The 15,841-nt window shown below is 44.0% G+C and overlaps 1 long non-coding RNA gene and 1 pseudogene across 1 annotated transcript; one reads left to right on the forward strand and one right to left on the reverse strand.

The window, feature by feature from the left end:
• Nucleotides 1-20: 20 nt before the first annotated feature.
• Nucleotides 21-9,897, forward strand: LOC106559579. The gene is made up of 2 exons (XR_005367918.1): nucleotides 21-340; nucleotides 9,732-9,897. It is a non-coding gene; the product is annotated as an uncharacterized LOC106559579 (long non-coding RNA).
• Nucleotides 9,898-15,292: 5,395 nt separating this feature from the next.
• LOC119874366 lies at nucleotides 15,293-15,418 on the reverse strand (annotated as a pseudogene).
• Nucleotides 15,419-15,841: the final 423 nt, after the last annotated feature.

Consider the following 15,841-nt stretch of genomic DNA (forward strand, 5'->3'; position numbering starts at 1 on the left):
CCGGCCAGCCCCGCCTCTTCCTGTGGCCCCGCGGGCGGTTCCGGGTGAACGGAACCCCGTTCGCTTCCGCGGCAGTGGCGGGCGGGGCGCCGGGGAGCCAGCCCCCACCCCCGCCCCGGGGCTTCCTCCTGGTTCTGGAACCTGCGTGCGTGTGAGCTTGCTTGAGCCGTCCCTCAGAGGCTACCTGGGGTCGTCTCCAGGTAGGTGAGTGAGACATCACCTGGCCTCAAAGAGCCCTGCCCAGCGCAGAGCTGATTGACAGCGCGGCTTGACTCGGAGGCCTCGTGACCCGGAATCACTTTTCGTGCCTACCTTACGGCTTCTGCTTCACCTTCCAGAGGTGGGTGGGCAGGTGGATCAGGCGGAGGGCAGGCTCGTCGGGTCTACATTTTCTCCCTTCTCCTCCCTGTTGTCTCCCAACAATGTGTTTGGTTACTACTTCAAAATCATTCAAGCAAACGTGTCGTGTTTTGAAATAGAAATGTCAGAGGTGGAACATGTAGGAACTATAGACCGATTCCGTTGTCTTCAACATCCTAAATCAGCTAGTGTTGATGTACATTTCTGCCCAGTATTTTTAATTTTATTTATTTTTTAAAATATTTTATTTGGGATCCCTGGGTGGCGCAGCGGTTTGGCGCCTGCCTTTGGCCCAGGGCGCGATCCTGGAGACCCGGGATCGAATCCCACATCGGGCTCCCGGTGCATGGAGCCTGCTTCTCTCTGCCTATGTCTCTGCCTCTCTCTCTCTCTCTCTCTCCGTGACTATCATAAATAAATAAAATAAAAAAAAATTAAAAAAAATATTTTATTTATTTGAGATAGAGAGCAAGTGAGAGAGAGAGAGACCATGAGCAGGGGGGAGGAGAAGAGAAAGGGAGAAGCCGACTCCCCACTGAGCAGGGAGCCTGCTGGGGGCTCCATCCCACGACCCTGGAACCGTGACCTGAGCTGAAGACAGACGCTTAACCAACTGAGCCACCCAGGGGCCCCTCAGTGTTCTTAATTTTAGTCAAAAATTTAAATTATGACAGATTTCACACATTCAAAAAGTTATATAACAAATACGTATGTAACAATCCCCACCACCATCCCCATTTGACAAGAAGCTAACATTTTCCCACCTTTGCCTCACCTCTCTCTTCTTTAAAATATACACCACATAAAGCATTTTTCCTTTCCCTCCCGACAAGAAAACATTGTCCAGAAGCTGTTGTGCATAATCCCATGCATGTTCTTAGACTTTTTATAGTGCATATCTAGAAATCTTTTTATGTTAAGATTTTATTTATTTATTTGAGAGAGAATGAGCTGGGTGGGAGGCAGAGGAAAAAGCAGACTCCCTGATGAGCAGGGAGCCTTGATCCTGGGCCTACCAGATCATGAGCTGAGCCACCCAGGCACCTGCTTGAAATCTTGTTTAGTACTTGTTCTAGAATAGATAGCATATGCTGTACAAACTATTTTGTTCTTACAATTAGCCACAATGTGTTTGTTTAAAAAATCTTTTTGGGGAAGCCTGGGTGGCTCAGTGGTTGAGCATCTGCCTTTGGCTCACATCCTAATCCTGAGGTCCTGGGATCTAGTCCCACATTAGGCTCCCTGCAGGGAGCCTGCTTCTCCCTCTGCCTATGTCTCTGCCTCTTCTGCTGTGTCTCTCATGAATAATAAATAAATTTTTTAAAAATAATAAAATAAAAATCTTTGTAATGGAAAAATTTTCATTATTTACAAAAGGGTATACTACACTACCAAATAATATTCAAATAAAGTAAGAGATGAAAATCATCTTACATTCTTATATTTAAAAATAAGAATATTTTAACAAACTACATTTTTATTTTTATTTTATTTTAAAGATTTTTATATATTTATTCAGGAGAGACACAGAGAGAGAAGCAGAGGCATAGACAGAAGGAGAAGCAGGCTCCTCTCAGGGAGCCCAGTGTGGGACTGGATCCCGGGACTGTGGTCATACCCTGAGCCAAAGGCAGACGCTCAACCACTGAGCCACCAGGCATCCCAACAAACTACATTTTAAAAACATTATGGAAAATGTACATTCAGAAAAATCTAGTTTTCTTTTATTTTTTAAGATTTATTTATTTGAGAGAAAGCAGAAGCAGGAAGAGTGGCAGAGGGAGAAGGAGAAGCAGACTCCTTGCTGAGCAAGGAGCCTGATGTGGTATGGGGCTCCATCCCAGGACCCTGGGATCCCAACCTGAGCTGAGGGCAGTCGCCCAACTGACTGAGCCACCCAGCACCCCAGAAAAATCTAGTTTTCAATCCCTTCTTGTTTCTCCTGTCTTCTCCTCCCCAATATAGTTAACTATTATTCATTTCTGTATTATCTTTCCATTGCAACAAATGTATATACAAGTATCTGGGAATTTTTGCTTTTATTATTTTTTTTGTAATATTACATATATTGTATTATACTCTTTTCCCATCAGCTTTTTATTTTGAAAAAACATAAACCTATGGGGAAATTTTAAGAACATTAAATTTATATTCTATACTTTTCAGTTTCACTAATTAAATTTTCTTTCATTTATTTTATTTTTCCCTACATACAGTCTTTAATGAACTATTTGTAAGTGGCAAACATCATGACACTCTACCCCAAGTATTTTAACATTATCTCCTAAGAACAAGGAAATTCTCCTAAATAACCATATAAAATTATTCATCCAAGGCCATAAGTGTACTTTTTTATCCTGTGTAATGTTAAATTCTTGCAACTGAATCAAAACAGTGTTAAATTATGGCAATATTTGCACTTTGGGAATGAGTACATAACTGTATGATCACACTCTGCAAATGCCACTTTTAAAGCTGTTAATAGACTTTGCACCTTTTCTTTGACAAGGATGTGTCATATTTAAATTTTTACATTCATCATGGCAACAGGTAGAACTGGGGAGGGGGAATGTAATTTTTATGGGAATTTTGATATGAAAAGAAACTAGTCGGGATCCCTGGGTGGCGCAGCGGTTTGGCGCCTGCCTTTGGCCCAGGGCGCGATCCTGGAGATCCGGGATCGAATCCCACGTCAGGCTCCCGGTGCATGGAGCCTGCTTCTCCCTCTGCCTGTGTCTCTGCCTCTCTCTCTCTCACTGTGTGCCTATCATGAATAAAAAAAAAAAAAAAGAAAGAAAAGAAAAGAAACTAGTCATTTATTTATACAATAGGCTTGGCTCAAAAAGTGTTTTTCAGACTTGATATTCCTAATGTGGGATGTGACTTTATTTTATTTTTAGTAGCAAATTTGGATGTAGACTGACAGACATAGCTGAATATCTTAATAAATTTAAATTTGAAGATAAAAAAATTATTCATCCAAAAAATATAACATTGATTCAATACTGTTGTCTAATATACAGTCCAATTTCAATTTTACCAATTTTTCCAATAATGTACTTTATAACTATTTTTTTTAATCTACAGTCCAGTCAAGGAGCTCACACTGCGTTTACTAGAGACTTATCATGTCTCTAGTCTCTTCTTTTTTTTTTTTTTTTTTTTTTAATTTATTTATGATAGTCACACACAGAGAGAGAGGCAGAGACACAGGCAGAGGGAGAAGCAGGCTCCATGCACCGGAAGCCCGATGTGGGATTCGATCCCGGGTCTCCAGGATCGCGCCCTGGGCCAAAGGCAGGCGCCAAACCGCTGCGCCACCCAGGGATCCCTCTCTAGTCTCTTCTAATCTAGAATCATTCCTCTTGTTGTTGAATTAATCTTTAATGATACTGACATTTAAAAAAATTTTTTTAAATTTTGTATTGTGGAAAATTCTAAACATATACAAAAGTATATCTGGCTTTTATCTATTTATATACTCAGTCTCTCATTTCCCACTTTTGGCCATTCTCTCATTTTGAGATGTTGACCAATTCAGAGAAAACTAGAAATCCACATTCTCACTGTTTGGAGAGCATTCCATTGTCTTCATGGTCAACTGCATTGCGAGATCTTGTTGCTTTTTTTGTTCATAGATCATCTTAGAGATCATCTGGTGAGAGAATGACTATGTAGAAGCACAGGACCCTGGATAGAATGTGTCAAAAAAAATTCAGAGAACTTTATGTGAAACGAACCACCCATTTCCCACTCCCATTCTGAGTGGGAAACAAACTTGGACAATAGGGAAACTTCCAAACCAAAATCAGCCTGAAGCTCAGGTTATAAAGCATGAATGAAGTACCTTGTTTTGTGTTGTGATTGACTGCTAGAAACAGACATTCTTTTTTAGAATACTACATAAGCTTACCTGTTTGTACCTGAATGGCTAGGAAGCTACAAGGTTATGCTGACATGAGAAAAGCTTAGGTTTTGTTTAAGCCAGAGTAAGAATTTCAGGGAAATCAGGATAGTTTTATAGTTTTGGTTATGTGATGACGAGTGTAGTGTTTGATCCAGAGGTATATTTAAAACTGTGGCCTCCTTTAATAAAATGCAGTAGATCTGCATCAGGACCATATGATAAAAACAAGAACAATTAATCCCTATAAAATGTGTTGGAATCAGGAATCCTAATTGTCCCACCCAGGCCAAGAGAATGAATCCTGTAAACTATGAACTTGTCTGGATCGCTCATGCAAAATTACATGAAATGATTTTTTGCAGTTAGTGATGCCTAGGGAAGGAGGCTGTCAGGAGCTCTGATTAGCAGGGAGCCAGAACTGAGCTGCCAGGTGTCAGAGTAGCCAATTAAAGCTACAAGCCAAAAAAGAAAGTTAAACCTTTAATCGCCTACAGTAATTTTATAAGCAAGAGGCTAAAAGCAGAGGAAGTGCTGCCTCCCTCTGTTCCATTTTCCCACACGGAATGTGGTCAGGTAATAAGCACGGACATAGGAGTTGTCTCACAGTTGAGGGAAAACAAAAACTCTGGTAGTTTTATGGATCCCGAGGTAGGTGGGGGCAGAGGAGGAGGGAAAGGAGGAAGGGCTCCGAGTAGGAAAGTACTAGCTACAGAGTAACAGTGAGTAAAACTTTCCTCAAGGTTTCCTCCTGCCTCTTATTCCCCTTCAACTCCATGAGGATGCCTCAGCAGAGGCTGCAGAAAAAGACCTCTGACAAAGGCCTCGAATAGAGACCTAGGAATGTAAATATTCAAAAGGGCCTAATGGTTCTGGAAGGGCCTGAGTCCTTGACTGCAATTCCCTGCAGAGACTGCAATGCGCAGGCTGCACATTCTCTAAAAGGAATCCTTTATCAGTTGACTTTTTTTGGTGGAATATATTCTCTTCTCGGGAGATAAATATCTTAACACTTTGGATGCCCAAAAATGTTTTAAAATTTTCCACCTGTCCATAATTTGGGCTATATTCTTAGTTTTAAATACTTTTCCTCTACAATTTTTAAGGCAATTCTGTTGTCTTCTGGCCTCTAACATTGCTAGATAACTGAGATGGCATTCTGATTTCCCTTCCTTTTTTTAAGACTGTCTTTTAGAGCAGGCTTAGGTCCACAGCAAAATTGAGCTGTGAATTCCACTTTCATACAACACAGCCTCCCCACTAGCAATGTCTCATACCAGAGTGGTACATTTGTTGACAATCAGTAAGCTTACAAGGACACATCAGTATCACCCAAAGTCCATAGTTTATATTAATGTTCACTCTTGTATATCCTATGGGTTTTAACAAATGTATGATATTCACCATTATGATATTACACAGAATAGGTTCCCATTCTTTTTGCCTGTCATTTTCTTGTTCTGTCTCTGTCTGTACATGTTTGGGACCTTTAATGTCCTTGTCCTTTAATGTCCTGATAAAGTGCCTGTGTAATTTTCTTTCATCTGTTGTGTTGATCAGTTGTTGTGCCTTCAGTATGCCTTCTCTTTCAGTCCTAGGAAATTTTTTGAGCTATTTTTTAAATTAATTAATTTATTTATTTATTTGGAGAGAGAGAATGAACAGGAGGACAGGCAGAGGGAGAAGGAAAAGCAGACTCCCCAGGGAGCATGGAACCCTACTTGGGATCCATCTCACCACTCTGAGAAGATGATCTAAGCTGAAGTCAGATGCTTAACTTAGCCATTCAGGTGTCCCTTTTTGAACTATTTCTTTTTTTTTTTTTTTTTTTTTCCTTTTTGAACTATTTCTTTGACAATAACTTCCTCAACATTTTCTCTATTTTCTGAAATCTCTGTTAGGTGACTGCTACATTTTTTAGTGGATCTTCTAGACTTTTCACATATTTTTCATAAAGTTTCTTTCCTATTGATAAAGCTCTTCTAGTCTTTGAATATTTTTATGTGTTTATGGATTTAATGTCTTCTCTTATCCTTCAGAATATATGAATGCCTTTTCAAGTTTTCTTCTATTTGCTACATTGCTTCTGTTTTCAGATTTCTCTTTTATGCTAGAGATTTTCTTGGAATATTGCTCATTATATATGGCTGTTCCTGTTTAAGAGTCATCTCTTAAGAAAGCTTGATTGACAGCTTTGGGAACAGGAGTTTACTCAAGGGCTTCATTGTAAGATAAGCTATCTCAATAGTTTGTAAACTTTAGCTACAACAAAATCACCTGGAGGACAAGTTAAAACACACATTACTGCCCCATCACCACTGCCTATCTCCAGAGTGGGGAATTGTTTCTAAGTATTTCTCACACAGAGGAAACTCAGTAGGCAAGCCCTTCCTCCTTATTATCAGGGTTTTGTGTTTTCTTGAACTAATCAGTTTCACCTGAGAGGAATTATCCACCTTTCTGCCTGGAAGGCGTAAATCTGTGTCCGAGGGTTATGTGAGCCAAACAGGGACAGAGGAGTTGTATTAACTTCCTTATTTGCTCTTGCACCGTTTTATTCTTGTAGCATCTGTTGGCCCAGAGTCCAAAACCTTTCTGAATCTATACCAATTTCAAATAGGCCTTCAATCAATGACAGGAACAGAATGGTAGAAGGGGGGCAATCCTTCTGCCTCTTATATGTACTTTCAACTAATTTTTCAATTTAATTTTCATCCTCACTTTGAGAGGTACTTTGTGCCTCTCATCTGAGGCAGACTGAGATTCTACAGAAGAAGCCAGCCTTTTTCAAGGCTTAGTTTATGGCTTTCTTTGGTCTTAATCAAATACCACACTTTCATCTGCTTTCTAGCTTCCAGTATATATATATATATATATATATATTTAGCCATCCTTCATCCTGACCATTCTTTATTTTTATGTATTTATGTCTTTTAATAATCTATTTACTGTCATTTTAAAGGGATTTTTTGGCAGGGTGCATAATGAATGATGTGTGTTTCAATCTATCATTTTTTAGGTCTTTCATAATTAGTATTTTTAATCTTCCCTCATAGGGGAAGATTAAATACTTTTTTTTATTAGAGAGAGAAGGAGGACGAGAGGGAGGAGGAGAGAATCTTTTTTTTTTTAATTTTTATTCATTTATGATAGAGAGAGAGAGAGAGGCAGAGACGCAGGCAGAGGGAGAAGCAGGCTCCACGCACCAGGAGCCCGATGTGGGATTCAATCCTGGGTCTCCAGGATTGCGCCCTGGGCCAAAGGCATGCACCAAACCGCTGCGCCACCCAGGGATCCCCGAGAGAGAGAATCTTTTTTTTTTTTTTTTTTTTTTTTTTGAGAGAGAGAATCTTAAGCAGGATCCACACCCAGCACAAAGCCTGACTCAGGGCTCAATCTCACTCACAACCATGAGATCATGACCTGGCCAAATCAAATCAGACACTTAACTCATGGAGCCACCCAGGGGCCCCATAATCTTCCCTCATACTTGATGAATAGTTTGGTATAGAATTTAAATTTAAATGATAGCTAAATTTTATTTTCTATATGAAGGTAATGACACATGTCCAGGTTTGCACTCTAGAGTCCTATATTAAATGCTTTCAGTCTTCCACAACAAGAGGAAATAAATGAACCTTGAAGTGAACACACACCTTTAGAAAAAAAGCAAACCCCCAACTTCAGGACAAAGTAAAATAGGGCATAGATAACTTAAGTAAATGAAATGTTAAATGGATGAAATTTTGTATTACACCAAGAGGAAAAATAATATAAAATGAATACTGGGCATGAGAATTAAACAAGAGATAGGGAAAAAGCCCAAATAGTGATAGGCATGTCACAAAATTCTTAAGAGTCCCCTAGCGCTGGGCTTACAGAGATGCTCTGTCAATTCTCTGCCTCCAGCCCACTCCCTCTTAGTGCCCCCCTCAAAAAAAAAAAAAAAAAAAAAAGCTGCTTTTGAGAAAACTTGAACATCAGCTGTGTAGAACATACCTTCAGGAAAGTAAGATTTAACCACATCTCTGAAGCAATAAACATTTAACACTTTAACCCAATCAAGACATTTTTATCACACTGCTGTAGGCAAGACAAGGGAGTATTTTTACCCAGCATTTATATACTTCTAATGTATTCTTCACGTAGGTTGTGAACCACAAATAAGTTCGATAACTTCTCCCAGTTACCTGGCCTAGATAAGATGGCACACTGTTACCTTACAGGGATTCTCAGCGATAGAGCTCCGCATACATCTCGGGCTTGTTGAAAACCACAGCAGATAGTCTCCCTCACAAATAATCTGAAAGGGCCTCATTCAGTCACTTCTTCCCTAAGCAATTTTTCTCCAGAGTGGATCCCTGTTCTCCTGAGGGGATCTTTCCTCTGGGCTGTGGGAGACTGGAATCACATCCAGAAAGACTGGGCTTGTCTCCAGGCTGCGGGGAGATCGTCTGTGTCCTCGCTTCCCTGCCCCTCTCCCCAAACCCTGGCAGCCAGTGCTTAGGGAAAACCTGGGAGTGACATGCAGACACCCTTGAGTTAAGGGCTGGGAGGAGGATGGGGAGTTCTCCCTGGAGCTCAGAAGCAAACTCCAGAGGTGGAGATGGATAGACACACAGAGCAGGTGCAGGCAGATGCCCACCCCATCACCCCAGCCTGGGAGGGGGTAGCAGAACCCCCGTCTTACTCTCTAGGTTGTATCTCTAAATCGCAGGGTTCAAGTGCGATCTTAATGCCTGCAGGAGATTCAAATGGGAAAGCCGGAAGATTCTAAGAACGTGATACTGGTCCAGGTCATGGCTGCCTGGTGGATGCAGCATTTGGTGGGTGAACCTGGTGCCCCAGGGCGAGCCCACCCCAGAGGGGCAATTGCGCCTTCCAGAGCGCAGTCCCTGACTGCTGCTGGGACCTCCTGTGAACACTAGTTCCTTCTTCCTGGCCTCACAGGGACTGGAACCCAGATCTCTGGATCTGAACATCCCCTCACCCCATGCAGGCCTCCCAAAAATAGAGCTTTGGTTCAATACTCTAATCCGTGTGGACCTGTGCTTTGAGGATACCAGGAAGATCACAATCTACGGCCAATGCTACTCAGTGAACGGACACAATGGATTATCCAGCCATTGGTGTAGTAACACCTACACCACTAAGCCCAAAGTGAGAGACCTGGGCAGGGTGGGGGTGGGGGAGACGAGGGGGTACCTGGTGCTGCTATGAGGTATGTGTGAAAAGGGAGGTTTGTTTGTCTATCCCCTTCCCATCTGACAATCATGACTCCTGAGCCTCTAAATTTTCAGGTGAATCATTCAGCCTCATCACATCCTGAGCATTGACTGAGACCGAGTTTTGCAAGTGGGAAGAGCCTGGAGGCTTGAGTTGAATGGAAATGGCCGACAAGTGCCTATTTTAAATTTCATGCTACATGCTTCTGATTCTAATGTGGCTGCTCTTCTCTCTCATGCAGGGCAACTCAGATCTGAGGAGGCCAAGAAAACCCTCGGAGAATGGCTCTGGGACAAACAGTCATGTTGCTGGCCCACAGTGAAGGCATCTGGCTCTACTTCCTGAGGGAGTCAGGCCCTGGAAGTTCAAAAAAACACAAATATACTCAGAGCTCCACCTTGCTTTTAGCTATCTTGTTTTTCTTTTCTTTTTTTTTCTTAAAGATTTTATTTATCCATTCATGAGAGACATAGAGAGAGAGAGGCAGAGAGAGAAGCAGGCTCTATGCAGGGAGTCTGAGGTGAAATCCAGGACTCTGGGATCGTGCCCTGGGTGGAAGGCAGACTCAACCACTGAGCCACCCAGGTGTCCTGGCTGTCTTGTTTTTCCATGCAAATAGATTTATTTCATGGCTCACCACAAGAGTTAAAGATATGCAGTTCTGTGCTAATGGCCTGGTAGGAGAGCCTTTGGTTTCCCTAAGAGGTTGAGAGTGAGAGTGGGAGAGATGGTGGAAGTGGCCTGCAGTCACCAGGACTCTGGTATTTGTGGCTTCCTCATTTTAAACACTGGCTTCATGCAGCTGGGGGTGAAGGTGTCACACCTGGCCCTAGATTGAGTCTATGTTCACCTTCCCCGGCAACATCCCACAGCAGCTGGTGGGTGCCTGAGAGACTCTAAGGTGTGTCTGGGGTATAGGACACTAGGGTGTGGAACCTTCATGCTGAGACCTCTTGGTGACTCTAGACTAACCTGGCTGAGCAGTGCCAAACTTCAGCTGGGAATTTCTTCAGATACCCTGTATTTGGAGCTGCAACTTGTAACCTTGGCTCTGTGGGCACTGCTGCATGTTTAACTCCATGAAGAATAGCACCAGTTTCTCCTACAGGGCACCTCCATCACCAATGCTGAAAGACTGACATGGGCTCTAGTCTACATCCTTGTGGGTTCCACTTCATGCTTGTTGGTCCTACTTTGTCCCTGCTTTCCCTACATTATATCATCTTCCCTTTCCTTTTTGTCTGCCCTGAGGTCTTCAAGTTCCAGCATCCACTCCAAAGATAACTGCCTTACAAAGACTATTTAATCAGCTTCCACAATGATGTCAGGTCAAATCCTGACAATAAAGGGAAAAATCTGTCATTACTACCAGATGATATGATTGTTGAGATAAATTAATTAATTTAAAAAACTGTTGGAATTAATGAAAGAATTTATCAAGTTTCAGATACAAGATCAACATAACAAAATCAATAGCATACTATACCAGTGGACAATAATAAACAGAAAATATACAATTTAAAGAAAATCTCAAATAATAATTTTTTATTTATTTATGATAGTCACACAGAGAGAGAGTGAGAGAGGCAGAGACACAGGCAGAGGGAGAAGCAGGCTCCATGCACCGGGAGCCCAACATGGGATTCGATCCCGGGTCTCCAGGATCATGCCCTGGGCCAAAGGTAGGCTCCAAACCGCTGCGCCACCCAGGGATCCCAAGAAAATCTCAAATAATAAAAAACACAAAGTACCTCATAATAAATCTAGACCTATATGAATAAAATGATAAAAGTTCGCTTCAAGATATTAAAAAACTGACCTAAATAAACAAAGAACTATACCATTCATGAACATGATGCCTGTACAAAAACAATCAAATTCTCCCAAACTCCAACAGATTTAGTCACTTTGGAAGCTGACAGGGCATTAACTCATTACACTGAAAACTGGCATGTAAAGGGAAAGAACCAACTATGTATACCACCCTTCTTGTAGAAACTCTATTTCAGGATAATCAAGACAAGGAAAGTACTTTTTTTTTTTTAATTTTTATTTTTATTTATGATAGTCACAGAGAGAGAGAGAGAGGCAGAGACATAGGCAGAAGGAGAAGCAGGCCCCATGCACCGGGAGCCGGACGTGGGATTCGATCCCGGGCCTCCAGGATCGCGCCCTGGGCCAAAGGCGGGCACCAAACCGCTGCGCCACCCAGGGATCCCTTTTTTTTTTTTTTTTTTTAAGATATTATCTTGGGAAGCCCAGGTGGCTCAGCGGTTTAGCACCACCTTCAGCCCATGGCGTGATCCTGAAGACTCAGGATTGAATCCCACGTCGGTCTCCCTGTGTGGAGCCTGCTTCTCGCTCTGCCTGTGTCTCTGCCTCTCTGTGTCTCTCATGAATAAATAAATAAAATCTTAAAAAAAAAGATATTATCTTTATTTATTCATGAGAGACACAGAGACAAAGAGGCAGAGACATATGCAGAGGGAGAAGCAGGCTCCTATGGGGAGCCCAATGCAGGACTCCAACCCAGGATCCCAGTATCATGACTTGAGCCAAAGGCAGTCAGTCAATCACTGTGCCACCCAGACATCCCAGAAAGTACTACCTTTAGAACTCAAGCCAATAATAAGGAGTAAAAAGATAAAAGATGGAATTAAAGTATTACCATTCTGCAATCGCCGATGAGATAACAGACCTAAGCAGTGATCATCAATGAATACAAAAACCATTAGATGAAAGACCGATGGAAAAATTCATAATAGGTGAATCGGGATAACACTTGAACTCACTAATTAATTCTAATATTATAAGTGCACAGCCAAGACATCACATGCCTCCTATGTGCAAGAGGAAGTAAAGAGCTCACATAGAAAGTCTTGCTTTCAAAAGTAAACTTGAAACTGAAACTATGAATTTTTTGCTCTATCAGTTTTTAGGAATCCTGGAGATAGGCGAAATGAGGATACAATCAGCACAAGAAGCACGGAAGAATAATTTGGTTTTCTTTTTTTTAAGATTTTATTTTTATTTATTCATGAGACACAGAGAGAGAGAGGCAGAGAAACAGGCAGAGGGAGAAGCAGGCTCCATGCAGGGGGCCCTACGTGGGACTCTACCCCGGGGCCTCCAGGATCAGGCCCTGGACTGAAGGCGGGGCTAAACCGCTGAGCCACCAGGGCTGCCCATGGTTTTCTAGGTCATACACATGTTCTAAATTTTGAAAAGACTGAAAGAATCAAGCAAATGTGACAGGTGGATCTTTAACATCTGGATTCAAATAAATTAATTAAAATTTGAACAGGGTCTGGGTATGATATATGAATGAACTGCTATTAATTTTATTAAACATGATAATGGCATTAAAGTCATGGATTCTCCTCTATCCTCTGTCACCAGTCCTGACTTCTCTAAAACATTCCCTTTAAAGCCTAGTGTCCTGAAGATCCCATTCTCTGGTTCTCTTCTTTCTCTTCACACTTGCTTCCTAAGAATTCTTATTTATTCTCAAATTTGACCAGGTTTCTAAACCCTGATCTCCATCCAGTAGCTCTTTCCCGATGCTACCAAATCCACCGACTATTAAGTCCTCAGGATATCAGAAATTCTACAGGTCCTGGTGTCAACTCTGTGTCTCATTCTGTTTAAACTGCTTTCCAGAATAGATGACCAAAATAATAACACTGAAGCATCTTCATCAACTCCCTTTTACCAATCTCACATACCTAGTTAAACCTTGAGGCACCTGGAAGACTTCTTAAAAAAAAAAAAAAAGATTTTATTTATTCTTGAGAGACACAGAAAGAGAGGCAGAGGGAAAAGCAGGCTCCTCGCAGGGAGCCCTATCTGGGGCGGGGATCACTCTGAGCCAAAGACAGATGCTCAACTGCTGAGCCATCCAGGCAAATTTCTGTAGGAGGTTGCTCTTCACCAACTTCAAATAAAAAGGATATGTCATCTTAAAAGGATAATTTGAGGGGCACCTGGGTGGCTTAGTTGGTTAAGCACCTGCCTTCTGCTCCGGTGGTGATCCTGGTCAGCCTGCTGAGCAGGGAGCCTGCTCCTCCCTTTCCCTCTGCCCTTCTCCCAGCTCATGCTCCCTCTCTCAAATAAAATATTTTTTAAAAAAATTTTAAAGGATAATTTGACAATCACCTACCAAAAATTTAGTTTGTAGCCTTTATGATTTAGTAGTTCAATGTCTAGGACTCCCTCCTACAGAAACTCACAAATAAAGCAACATGAACAAAGTTTTTCATTTCAGCGTTGTTTGCTATAGTGCCAAAGTTTCAAACAAACGTCCAAAACGAAAATGATTAAAATCTGGGAACCAATTATCTTAAACCACATAGACAAAATACAGCGCATTGCAAACGTTAAGAATAACGTAACGGATCGAATGAACAGAATATCTTTGATGTACTGTTCAGTAAAAAGCGCAAGTTACAGACCGAAAGGCGGGACCTCAGTTTTGTATCAAGCGCTCAAGAGCTGTGACCAGTGCCTCTGGCCCCGGACAGCGAGAGCGGCGGAGACTGGAGACGCCCGAGGGCCGCGGGACGATGAGGCCAAAGCCCACGGTGCGAGCGCCGGAGGGGCTGATCCAGCGAGAATCACGGTTCCGCGAGCCGCAGGACGGGCGCTGCGGGGGCGGAGAAGCCCAGGGCCACGCCGCCCGCCGCCCGCCGCCCCGGGTCCCGCGGGCAGTGGCACCTGCGCCCGGGACGGAGGCCCAATCGCGGCGGTTCGTGCGCCTCCAGAGACCCACCCACCGGGTCTACTTAGGACTGAAGGCAAGGACAAAACCAGAACAGAAAGGAGAGAAAATCCCTCCGGGCTGCGCGGCCGGCCTCTCCGATACCCCCGGGCTGCGAAGAAAGCTCGCAGGGAGCCGCGCGGTCCGCCCCGCGGCCTCCCGCTGCCCCAACCCCCGCCCCCGCCCCCGCCCCGCGGCCTCCCGCTGCCCCAACCCCCGCCCCCGCCCCCGCCCCGCGGCCTCCCGCTGCCCCAACCCCCGCCCCCGCCCCCGCCGCGCGGCCTCCCGCTGCCCCAACCCCCGCCCCCGCCCCGCGGCCTCCCGCTGCCCCCGCCCCCGCCGCGCCCAAGAAGGAGGGCGTCCGGGTCCAGCCCGCGCCCCGGCCCCGCCTGCGGGCTAAGGAGCCACCCAAGACCCGGCTCGTGGAGACCTCGGAAGTCGGGCCGCCGGCTACTTTCTGGTGGTGCCTGTGCTCATCCTAGGGGAGCTGGGCTTTGGCTCTTCCTTGCGGCCTGATTGTGTCTGACTTTAATCCAGGCCTGCCCTGGACCAGGAAACCTTGGGGAACACGCTGCTGTTCCCTTCCCCTGGAAGCAGGCCTGGCTAAAACGGTTTATGGTCATTGATTACAGAGGTGATGCCCACGGGAGGCCCTATCCCTCCTCCCCAGGCCAGGCAGCTGGGGGTGGGGGGGCGGGGGGCGGCAGGATGAGATGCGTCCCTCCCCGGATCTACCCCAATTACCCCGCAGGTTGCCCGAAGTTCCCCTTTGGACCTGGGTTCTTCCCTCACACAGGTTTCAACCTTGAGCAAATTCTAACAATCGAGAAGGTGACCGGATTCAATTCGGCTCAGGCTCTAAACGCCAGGACCTGGAAGAGGTTGCGGTGCGAGGTGCGCTGCGCTGGGCCGGGCCGGGTTGGTGACCCGGTCCCGCTGGGGTGGAGCGGTTTCCTTCGGAAAGACGTCAGGCTGAAGGTGCCTGACAGGGAGGGGACAATGATTAGGCGTGGGCCCACTTTTCCAATAGGGCTCAAGTAGGCACAGTGCCTGCGACCCATGAAAAAATATATGTATATTTATGTGCATATAAATATACGTATCTTTTAAATCAGCAATAATAGCGTCTCGGATAAACCTCATTGGCTACGATACTACCTCTGCGCAAAGCTGTACATACAAATCTTTTTAGTTAGAAGCAAGCTCCGGGCTGAGCAGAGCGCCTGGTGGAGGGCTTCATCCCAGGACCCTGGGATCACGCCCTGATCTGATGGCAACACTTAACCCACTGAGCCACCCAGGCGCCTCCCATGAAAATATTTTAATTAAAAAACATTTTAATCATGGGACAATATTTATTTACTTAGTTTTTTTAATGGAATAAAGTACAATATCTATTTACTTAGTTTTTTTTTTTTTTTTTTTTTTTTTTTTTTTTAATGGGGTCAAGGCCCAAGAAGGCATGTGTCCAGGGTCCAGCCCATAAAAACAATTGCCTTCCTCTGGTGATGTGGAACTCCAGAAGCCAAAGGACAGGGACTAGGGCCCTTTTGGGAACCCAACTCAGGTGTGTGTCTAGAACTCTACTTCATGTG

Source organism: Canis lupus, chromosome 12 (assembly GCF_011100685.1).
Source record: "Canis lupus familiaris isolate Mischka breed German Shepherd chromosome 12, alternate assembly UU_Cfam_GSD_1.0, whole genome shotgun sequence".
Lineage (NCBI taxonomy): Eukaryota > Metazoa > Chordata > Mammalia > Carnivora > Canidae > Canis > Canis lupus.